General features: G+C 33.8%; 1 pseudogene; it reads right to left on the reverse strand.

Moving 5' to 3' along the window:
- Positions 1-899: 899 nt before the first annotated feature.
- Positions 900-9146, reverse strand: LOC121214418 (phloretin 4'-O-glucosyltransferase-like; annotated as a pseudogene).
- Between the last annotated feature and the right edge of the window lie 2899 nt (positions 9147-12045).

Here is a 12045-nt window from a genome sequence, read left to right on the forward strand (position 1 = left end):
CAAATATTTAATGTGGGAACTAATAATTAAACTAACAAAAGGTTTTAATTAAAACGATATTTATATTTTAAAAATTCAATTAAAATTTTTAAATTTTAGAAATTAATTTAAAATATAAATTATAATGGAAGGATGTTTAGTACAATTAACTATTTTGTACCATTATATCTTTTTGGGATAACGTTATATTTAGTATATATACTTTCATAAAATTTCTAATGTAGTATTTGTACTTTGAAAATATCTAATGTGACACCTGAACTATTAATATATATTTTTTATTATGGTACTTGCAATTTTGTAAAATATCTAATGTGATACTTGAGCTATTAATGTGTTTTTATTATGGTACCTAGTGTTAATACTATTAATGAATTACTAAACCAGCCAATAAAAATTTGATACGTAATTTTTTTTAAATCATCCAAATCCACATGAATAATATAAATTATATAGAAAAATAAATAAAACAAAAACAAATTAATTAAATATATTATTAATAAAAAGGATCTATTATTAAACTTACATAAATAAAAACATCATCTTCTTCATTTAAGTAAATTTTATGTGCCAAAACTTTTATTGATTGCTTTAGCAATTCACTAATAGTGTTAACGCCAAGTACTGTAATAGAACACGTATTGATAGTTAAGGTATCACATTGGATATTTTATGAAAGTACAAGTACCAAATGTGACACTATCTTCTTCTTCTTTTTTTTTCTTTTTTTCTTTTTTTGAGTTCTAATCTTTTTAATAGGTATTTTTTCTAATGTTGTAAAAGAGCCTATTTATTGGCTAAATTCGTAGGTAAAATAAATTATGCTAATAAATGCTAAATATATTACACTAATAAGTACTAAATCTTCTAAAAAGAAAATATATTTTGTTAAACTTAACTTGCAAATAATCTCTTGTTTTATTCAACAGGAATTTGGATCACACAACTCTAACAATAATACTTACACTTATTAGGGATGACAATAGAGCGAGTTAGGATAGATGTTGTCAAATCCACTACTGCTTCACAGTTGGTACACTTCACTTCACTTCACTTTACCACTTGCCCTGTTTTATTACATATGTTAAACCTTGAAAATTATTACCACTTCTATAGATGTTGGAAATACCCCACTCCATCCCACATCAATTTAATTTTTGTTAATTATTTCTAAAGTTTTTAAATTTTTTATAAGACAACTAAGCATAACTTTTTAAAAAAATCCAAACATAAAAGCTTTTTTTATAATGCATTTGTACATTTTTACCATTTGAATGGTTATACATATTTTACGAGTAAAATGATAATTTTATATAGTAAAGAGCAAACAATTATTATAACTGCTTCATGCCAATTATCCGCCAAAAAAAAAATTATCCAATTTGTCATACCTTGCAACTATCCTTCATACAAAAAATGTATTCTATTTAAAACTGAACGATTTAAAATCCATAAAACGAATCCTGTTGTAGCATCCTCAAATATATAATACTTAAAAAATGGTAGCTTTCAATTTTCATACAAGAAGAAACAAACCACATTGCGTGAACTTGTTGACAAAACGATAGCCTTTTATCTTCTTCACTTTGACTAGGTGCAGTTCCATTTGTGTGGTGGTTCAGCATTACCATCATTAATTACTACAAGTCAAAACCTAATAATTTTTTTTATAAAGGTATAATCACGATTGTACTTTTTATTAATTAAATTTATTTTTGGTTGCACCAAAATTATTTAAAGCATAAATTTAATATAAACACAAAATTGACAACTTATTGAATTTTAATTTAATTAGTATTTTTATTATTGTATTTATCGAAAAAGAATTTAGATATACATATTTTTTTTTGTAAATTATAGAAGGAGAACAAATAAAGGTGTCTATAGGTCGGGCCGAGCCCAATCAAAATTTTAGTTTCGCTTGTAGGCTTGGGACTAGCTCGGCCCAGATAAAAATGTTAAAACTCGAATTCAGTCTAACTCACTAGTATTAATTTTTTTATTTTATTTTTTAAAAAAATTTAATACATAAAAAATACTATAACTATTAAAAATGTTTCTTAACAAATTAAAAATAAATTAAAAAAACATATATATTAAATAAAACTAAGATAAGTGATGCTAACCCATGGATAGATCTAAACCTTTCAATTTTTCGAATGATCTAACATATGGATAAATTTAAAAATAAAATCCTAACAATAACGCAACTAATGTGACTCGAACTGATTGAAACAATAAACATTCTTACCATTAAACCAACACTATTCACATTACTATTACTATTCAAAGATTGGAAAAAAAAGAATGATATTTGAAAGGGAAAAAAAGGAAATTTACTTGCAATAACTTGAGCAACATCATCCACAAAAGCTTTAAGGTTCATATCCATGGACCCACCTTTCATGGCGACTTCCCTGGCTAACCCTTTCCATTTCTCTACATTTTTCTTCACTTCCATCCCTTTCTCATCATCCCCCATCACCAAATCCAAGCACCTAACGATCTCATCACGTTCCACGATCCCTTCCTCGTTACCGCTCACTCTCACCCCAGTTCCCCACACATCTTCAATCAGCTTCGCACTAGTCCCTTGATCCGTCCACTGAGGAAAAGCCACCACCGGTACACCGGTAACCAAGCTCTCTAACGTCGAGTTTCACCCACAATGCGTCACGAAGCAACCCAACGACGGATGAGACAACACTTCTACTTACGAACACCATGGAACCACCATTCCAAATTGTTCCAATTCTTCCCCGCAAGTTAACTTATCTTCTTCTTTCTCTTCTTCGCCTCTATCTTTCCGGTTCCTCACCACCCACAAAAACGGTCACCGGTTGGATATTAAAGCTCGAGCGATTTCCTCCACTTGTTGCTTCTTTAACGCCGCCATGCTCCCAAAGGAAACGTAAACGACGGCCGATTTTGGTTTGGAGTCTAACCATTGGATGTAATTTTTGTTAACATTAATGGGAGACAACATTAATGGAAAACAATACAAAGTGGTGCAAGTTTAGCACCCTAAAGTTGACTTTGAAAAAGTGGCATGGGATAATTTTTTTTTGGTCCTTGAGATAATGGGCTATTTATTGTTTGGTCCTTAAACCTCAACTATAAATAGGCCTTCTCATTTCTCATTTCAATTCATCCCAACCAATCTTTCTCTCTTAGTTTTCTCTCTTCTCCCATTTGAGAATTCTTAAGGAATTCTATTTGTTTGTAATACTTTGGAGATAGTAAAGTTATCATCTGGTGTTAGTGCCCGAGGACGTAGGTATAATTTACCGAACCTCGTTAAAACTCTTGTGTTCTTTCTTGTCCTATTTTTCTTTCAATATTTGAGGGTATAATAGTAGTATTTAATTGTGCTATTAAATTACTATAGAAGGGATATTCTGTCTAAGGAAAGACTTGGTATTTAAGAGATCCATGTGATCCACCTCTCTTCCCTGGGAATTGAACTTTGTGTGATTTTTAGTACAATAATTTACACGCTTCCGACCCTATTGGAACAACAAGTGGTATCAGAGCCTAAGGTTAATCGTAGTATGCTCTGTGGTTGCAGTTTAAACTGATCTTCCACATCAGAAAAGATTTCCTTAGGTATATTGAAAGATTATGGAGAAAACGGTCGGTGTAGGAGCTTCAACATCGTCCATGTAGACAAGACCGACAATTGCAAATGCAAGATTGGCCGTGGAGATCTTTGATGGCACGGGCCATTTTGGTATGTGGCAAAGTGAGGTTCTAGATGCCCTTTTTCAGCAGGGTCTAGACATTGCCATTGATGAAGAGAAACCAGATGATGTACAGGAGAAAGATTGGAAGGCGATCAATCGGTTGGCATGTGGCACAATTCGATCATGCCTTTCTCGAGAGCAGAGGTATGCTTTTTCAAAGGAGACTTCTGCAAATAAGTTGTGGGTGGCACTTGAAGAAAAATTTTTGAAGAAAAACAGTCAAAATAAGCTCCACTTGAAGAAAAGACTGTTTCGCTTCACATACGTCCCAAGTACCACAATGAATGATCACATCACCAAATTTAATCAGTTAGTCACTGATTTGCTGAATATGGATGAGACATTCAAAGATGAAGATTTGGCTTTGATGCTGTTGGGGTCACTTCCTGAGGAGTTTGAGTTCCTAGAAACTACTCTACTTCATGGCAGGAGTGATATATCTCTGAGCGAAGTCTGTGCAGCCTTATACAGTTATGAACAGAGAAAGAAGGACAAACATAAAAACTCAATCAGAGATACAGAAGTTTTAGTAGTCCGAGGTCGTTCATACACTCGGAAGAAAACTCAAAAGGGGAGATCAAAGTCAAAGTTCAGACTCGGGAAAGATGAATGTGCTTTTTGTCATGAGAAAGGCCACTAGAAGAAAAATTGTCCAAAGCTGAAGAATAAGGGAAAAGCTGCTGTAGATGCTTGTGTTGTAAAGCATGATACCAGTGACTCTAAACTATCACTGGTTGCATCATCATCATCGTCGTTCCATTCAGATGAGTGGATATTGGATTCGGGTTGTACCTATCATATGTCCCCTAACCGGGAGTGGTTCTCTGATTTAGTAGAACTAAATGGAGGAGTTGTTTATATGGGCAATGACAATGCCTGTAAAACTGTTGGGATAGGTTCAATCCAATTAAAGAATAAAGATGGATCAACCAGAGTTCTGACTAATGTTCGGTACGTGCCCAGTTTGAAGAAAAATCTCATCTCATTGGGAGCCTTGGAATCCAATGGTTCAGTTGTTACTATGAGAGATGTGATTTTGAAAGTGACATCTGGCGCACTTGTGATATTGAAGGGCATCAGGAAAAATAACTTGTATTACTACCAAGGTAGTACAGTTATTGGAGCAGTCGCTGCAGCTTCCGGCAACAAAGAATTGGACTCAATACAGTTGTGGCATATGAAGTTGAGACATGCCAGCGAAAAATCCTTGCAAATTCTGGCAAAGCAAGGATTGTTGAAAGGTGCAAAGGCTTGCAAATTAAAATTTTGCGAGCATTGTGTTCTGGGAAAGCAAAAAAGAGTGAAATTCGGTACTGCTATCCATAATAAAAATGGTATTTTGGAATATGTTCACTCAGATGTGTGGGGGCCTTCCAAGACACCTTCATTGGGAGGAAAACACTACTTTGTTACTTTTGTTGATGACTTTTCCAGAAGAGTTTGGGTGTATACCATGAGAACTAAGGATGAAGTGCTTAGAGTTTTTCTTAAATGGAAAACTATGATCGAAAACCAGACTGGCAAGAAAATCAAGTGGCTTAGGACGGACAATGGAGGGGAATATAAAAGTGATCCGTTCTTCGATATGTGCCAAGAGTATGGTATTGTTCGACACTTCACAGTTAGGGATACACCACAGCAGAATGGATTGGCAGAGCGTATGAATCGAACATTGCTGGAGAAAGTTCGATGTATGTTGTCCAATGCTGGGTTGGGCAAGCAATTTTGGGCTGAGGCTGTGACATACGCTGGCCATCTTGTTAATCGTTTGCCATCATCTGCATTAGAAAGAAAAACTTCTATGGAGGTATGGTCTGGAAAACCGGCTACAGATTATGATTCTTTACATGTGTTTGGAACCACTGCATATTACCATGTGAAGGAGTCAAAGTTAGATCCGAGGGCAAAGAAAGCTCTCTTTATGGGAATCACTTCTGGAGTGAAGGGATTTCGACTTTGGTGCTTAAGCACAAAGAAAATGATCTGTAGCAGAGATGTTACCTTTGATGAATCTGCCACATTGAAAAAGGTAGCAGATAAAGATATTCAGATGAGCAATACTCCACAGCAGGTGGAGTGTACTCCAAAACAGGTGGAGTTTGAGCAGATGGGGATTTGCCCAGTTAATAAGTCTAATTCTCCAGCCACAATGGAGGAATTAGAGGTTGAAAAGGTTCTGACCCAAGAACCACTAAGTACACCAGAACCAGTTGCAGTTGCAAGGCCACGGAGAGAAATTCGTAAACCTACTCGATTTACTGATATGGTGGCCTACGCCCTTCCCGTTGTTGATGATATTCCTATCACTTATCAAGAAGCAATGCAAAGCTTAGAAAGTGATAAATGGAAAAGCGCCATGGATGAAGAAATGCAGTCTCTCCGGAAGAACAATACTTGGGAGTTGGCGCAATTACCGAAAGGTAAAAGGGCAATCGGATGCAAGTGGGTATTCGCAAAGAAAGATGGATCTCCTAGCAAGAAGGATATTCGCTACAAGGCAATATTGGTAGCTAAAGGCTACGCTCAGAAGGAGGGAATTGACTACAATGATGTATTTTCCCCTGTTGTGAAGCATTCCTCCATTAGAATTTTGTTGGCCTTGGTAGCACAGTTGAATTTGGAGCTAGCTCAACTTGATGTTAAGACGGCTTTCTTGCATGGTGAGTTAGAAGAGGAGATCTATATGACTCAGCCAGAAGGATACACAGATGCTGGTGGTAGAAATTGGGTTTGTAAGCTTAACAAATCGCTATATGGATTGAAGCAATCCCCGAGGCAGTGGTACAAGCGATTTGATAGCTTTATGAGAAGGCAGAAGTACACAAGAAGCAAATATGACAATTGTGTATATTTGCAGAAGTTGCATGACGGATCTTTCATTTATCTACTCTTGTATGTTGATGATATGTTAATCACTTCGAAGAGCCAAAATGAGATAGATAAGCTGAAGGCTCAGTTGAATCAAGAGTTCGAGATGAAAGATCTAGGTGAGGCCAAGAAGATTCTCGGCATGGAGATAAGTAGAGATAGACCGAGAGGCAAGCTCTGTTTAAATCAGAAACAATATCTGAAAAAGGTATTACAATGTTTTGGTGTAAATGAAAACACAAAACATGTAAGTACCCCACTTGCTTCTCATTTGAAACTTAGTGCTCAATTATCTCCGAAGACTGAAGATGAAAGAGAATATATGGTGAAAGTCCCATATGCTAATGCAGTTGGGAGTTTGATGTATGCGATGGTGTGTACGAGGCCTGACATTTCACAAGCTGTTGGAGTTGTGAGCAGGTATATGCATGATCCTGGAAAAGGACATTGGCAAGCTGTGAAATGGATTCTACGGTATCTTCGAAAAACCGTAGATGTTGGTTTAATTTTTGAACAGGATGAAGCACTTGGTCAGTTTGTACTTGGATATGTTGATTCCGACTTTGCTGGTGATTTAGATAAACGTCGTTCAACTACGAGGTATCTGTTTACTCTTGCGAAAGCCCCAGTGAGTTGGAAGTCTACCTTACAGTCTACAGTAGCTATGTCTACTACAGATGCAGAATATATGGCAGTTACAGAAGCTGTTAAGGAGGCTATTTGGCTTAATGGATTGTTGAAAGACTTAGGAGTTGTTCAAAGTCACATAAGTTTATATTGTGACAGTCAGAGCGCTATTCATTTAGCGAAAAATCAAGTCTATCATTCAAGAACCAAGCATATCGACGTAAGATATCACTTTGTGCGGGAAGTCTTTGAAAAAGGAAAAATTCTACTTCAGAAGATTCCGACAGCAAATAATCCCGCAGATATGATGACCAAGGTGGTAACAACAATCAAGTTTAATCATTGTTTGAACTTGATTAACATCCTGAGAATTTGAGCACCTTTAGGTGTATGGCGCTCGAGAGTGCATTTGTAGGCACTAAAAAAGATAGCTTTATCGAATTTGGGGAGTTGAAGAAAGTGTGTGAAGATGTGATTATCCTAATCAAATCTTCAAGGTGGAGATTGTTAACGTTAATGGGAGACAACATTAATGGCAAACAATACAAAGTGGTGCAAGTTTAGCACCCTAAAGTTGACTTTGAAAAAGTGGCATGGGATAATTTTTTTTTGGTCCTTGAGATAATGGGCTATTTATTGTTTGGTCCTTAAACCTCAACTATAAATAGGCCTTCTCATTTCTCATTTCAATTCATCCCAACCAATCTTTCTCTCTTAGTTTTCTCTCTTCTCCCATTTGAGAATTCTTAAGGAATTCTATTTGTTTGTAATACTTTGGAGATAGTAAAGTTATCATCTGGTGTTAGTGCCTGAGGACCTAGGTATAATTTACCAAACCTCGTTAAAACTCTTGTGTTCTTTCTTGTCCTATTTTTCTTTCAATATTTGAGGGTATAATAGTAGTATTTAATTGTGCTATTAAATTACTATAGAAGGGATATTATGTCTAAGGAAAGACTTGGTATTTAAGAGATCCATGTGATCCACCTCTCTTCCCTGGGAATTGAACTTTGTGTGATTTTTTAGTACAATAATTTACACGCTTCCGACCCTATTGGAACAACAATTTTTTGAATCGGATTGAAAAAGATCGGCTCTTAAGGAATTATCTAATGCGTCTTTTGAGTTAAAGAATGAAGATGGGACTAAAGGTCCAATACCAACTGTCTTGAACTTTTCAATGGCGTTTAATGCTTCGTGTTCCAAAGCATCGAAGGTGTTAATAAGGATTTTAGCGTTGGGTTCTTCTGCGAGGACGTCCATTTGTTCTTGGAACAACGACAGTGCCGACTGGTAAACGGTTGAAGCGATGACGAACGATGGAAGGTCGCGGGTGAAGAGTGGCGGTAGACCTGGTAATTTTATCGAACACTTGGGGTTTGTTTCATCAGCTTGAGCTTTAATGGCGGATTCGTATCCGTTGAAGTAAAAATAATAGATGTCGAAAACGGTGGCGGGTTGAATCCAGAGTAAAGCTGACGGGATGTGATGTTTACGCGCCACCTCCGCAGCCCAATGAAGGAGTAAAGAGTAGACAATGCAAGTAATGGGTTTACCTTCGTTTTCACTACTTGTTATATACTCAGAGATGGCATCTTTGCCTCGTCGCTTAAATTCAGACAAGTAATGGTCTGTGTCATCGCCGGGTTTAATTCCGTCGTCGTAGCCATCTGAAAAAGGTAAAAACGATAGGCCTTCAGCGGTGGGGACTTTGGTCATGCGGCGGCTGGCGGAGATGCTGGTGATGTAAGTTACACGTACGCCGATACGAATAAGATGCTTGGCGAATTGTAAGGTCGGGTTTATGTGGCCTTGTGCAGGATAGGTCAATACGATGAAATGAGGTTGTGGCATGATGGTGACGGCGGCGCGTGGGTAGTGAATTATCCTCTCTCTTTTTACTAATTTGGAGTAATTCGTGAAGAAAATTAATGGGTTTTTATAGTGATGAGAGGAATTCATAAAAGGTGGCGTTTGAGCTGACGAATTTCATAGATTCCTAAACCTTTTTGGATTTATCTGGTGTTTTTTTAAAGCTTAGGTTGCAGCTTGATGCATGATGCTGTCAGAGACAGTTTCAGACTACACGAGTCTTGGGGGTTTGAACTTGATTCACCAATTATAATTTAGGTTAAACTAAACCCCAACACTAAACTAGTAAGTTTATATTTGGTTAAACTACCTACCAAGTTATCCATCTATGCGTAAACTTTTTTTTTACTCACTCAATTTTTAAAACTTTCGAAATGGTCACTCAATTAATTGAGTTCGATATTTTTGATCCATATCCCTTAAGCATTGTTAAATGCCTTATCTTTGCATATCTGGTAGATTAGGTATTTGTAAAGTTGAGGGTTAATTTTTAAAAATTATGATTAGATTGACATAAAATATAAATTTTGATGGCTAAATTTGTTATTATACTAATTTTAAAGTGTTACCTCAACCTCGTGTCAAGCCCTTAACTGAAATGGACCAAAAAATAAATTTGATTAGTTAGGTGACAATTTGAAAGTTTTAAAAGTTGAGTGAAAAAAAAAAGAAACTTAAACATATTTGAGTGGCTTGCAATGTAGTTTAGCTTTTATATTTTGATTACTCAACTTTAAAATTTTACAAAATGGCCACTGAGCTATTTGAAAGTTTTCATTTAAGTAACTAAATTATTCGAAGTTTTTATTTAAGTCACTAGGCTGTTAAATATTTTTTTTAAGTCCGGCTAGCAAGCTCTAAGTAGGGGTGATATCAGTTCGGTTTGGTTGAGTTTTTTGAGTTTTTCAATTCTTTTGAATTGTCCATCATAATTCGGTTTGGCTCGGTTTAGTTTTTCTATATTAATTTTTTATTTTGATTTTTTAAATTTATTTTGATAAAATGAGCTTTGTTTTATGACTTTTGAATATTATTTGACAAAATTTCAAGGCTTTTTTATAAATATTTCTAAAATACACTAATCTTTTAAAAACTTTTAAATAATTTACACTATTTTAAATATAAAATATTTATTTTTATATCATAAAAAATAAAATGAATTATATATTAAATAAAAAACACAATTCAGTTTAGTTTCATGTAACTGCAATTTTTAAACTTGGATTCCATAAATCGTCTAAATACCTCGATTTGGGTCAATTTTCGATTTGGTTAGTTTATTTGCACAACCTTAGCTCTAAGCGACTATTCGACGATTGATACAGTGAATTAGTACACATTGATAAGTAAAAAAAACATACTTTAAATCAAAATTTATCTAGCGGTTAGTGTCAGAGATCGAAGAAGAAAGTTGTTTAAATTTTGATTTGCAAATTTGTGGCGTTCAAAACTGTTTCATGAAAAAAAATTGAAATATGGAAAAGAAGAGAAAAGAGATCTTTCGGTTGGTGCAGGCATTGCAAGCGGAGAAGGCCATACAATAACAGTTTTAATAATCCATCAAATTAAATGAAAATTTTTAAATAGTTTAATGACCATTTTATAGTTTTTTTAAGCTAATTGATCAAAACATAAATTTACTAATAATTTAGCAACCTTGAATGTAGTTTACTCAAATTATTAATAATGATGATTTTTTTTATGGAATTTTGATTGAATTTTATTAATTAATTTTAAAAAAATTATAAATCCAAGTAACTTTAGTGAGAATCTACTCTTTTTTGATACAATGCTTAGAACTACCCATAACCCTCCCCACCTTTAAATAGGAGAACAAACTAGAACTCACATCCTCCTACACTGACAACAATGCCGATGCTAATCAAATTAAGACTCAATTGACAACTACATCAACTTTTAATTATTCATATTACGTGAAAGCAATTTTTGGTGAAAGTTATAGTGAAAGTTATCATATTGGTGATTAGGTGTGATTGACCATAGAGTTATAATTATTATAGTACCAAGAAAAGTTAACCGAGTTGATTAGGGTGTGAGATGAATAAATTAATTTTTCAAAATTTTAATAGTAAGAATGGAAGAATATTTTTTAAATTAAGATTAATTTATCCATTTTTTAGTAAAGAGAATAAAATTTATAACTATAATTGTAAATTTTAAGTTTTGGTCCTTCTATTACGGTTACATTTAAGATTTAATTTTTTAAAGTAAGATTTAATCTTTATAATTAAATTTCGCATAATTTGATTGTCTATTTTTACAAAATGATATCAGGTAGTTGAAATAATTAACATGCTTTTAACTATTCTAATTAATTTTTTTATTTTTTATAAAAATATTATTCTATAAAAAATAGCTTTTACATAATGAATCAGAATAAATGTTATTAAAAATATTCACATCAACTACTAAAAATATTAAGGGTGCTAATTATTTGGGCTAACTAATGATACGACCTTTTTTCCAGTCATTATAGGATAATGATAAAATTGTAATTTTTATCTCTCTATTATGCTCGCATTTGAGATTTAATATTTATATTTTAATTTGACATAGTTTGATTATCTACTTTTATAATGACATCAGTTATCCTAAATAATTAACATTTTTAACTATATCGATTAGAATGATTACATGAATATCTCATAAAAACACCTTTCAATACAATATATATATTTCTCCATAAAGTTCGAATGGGTATTTTTTAGGAAAAATTGACCTCAACATTTTGACCAGAATAATTAAAGGTAACAACTATTTCAACTAACTAATATTATTATGTAGAGGAACCAAATTATATAAAATTAAAGAATAGATATTAAATTTTATATTTAAACATAGTAGAGAGACCATAATCATAATTTAATCTAAAACAAATTATCCTTAATACAATATGAAGATATTGACTACAAAA

The sequence above is a fragment of the Gossypium hirsutum genome, chromosome D02 (genome assembly GCF_007990345.1).
Source record: "Gossypium hirsutum isolate 1008001.06 chromosome D02, Gossypium_hirsutum_v2.1, whole genome shotgun sequence".
Classification (NCBI taxonomy): domain Eukaryota; kingdom Viridiplantae; phylum Streptophyta; class Magnoliopsida; order Malvales; family Malvaceae; genus Gossypium; species Gossypium hirsutum.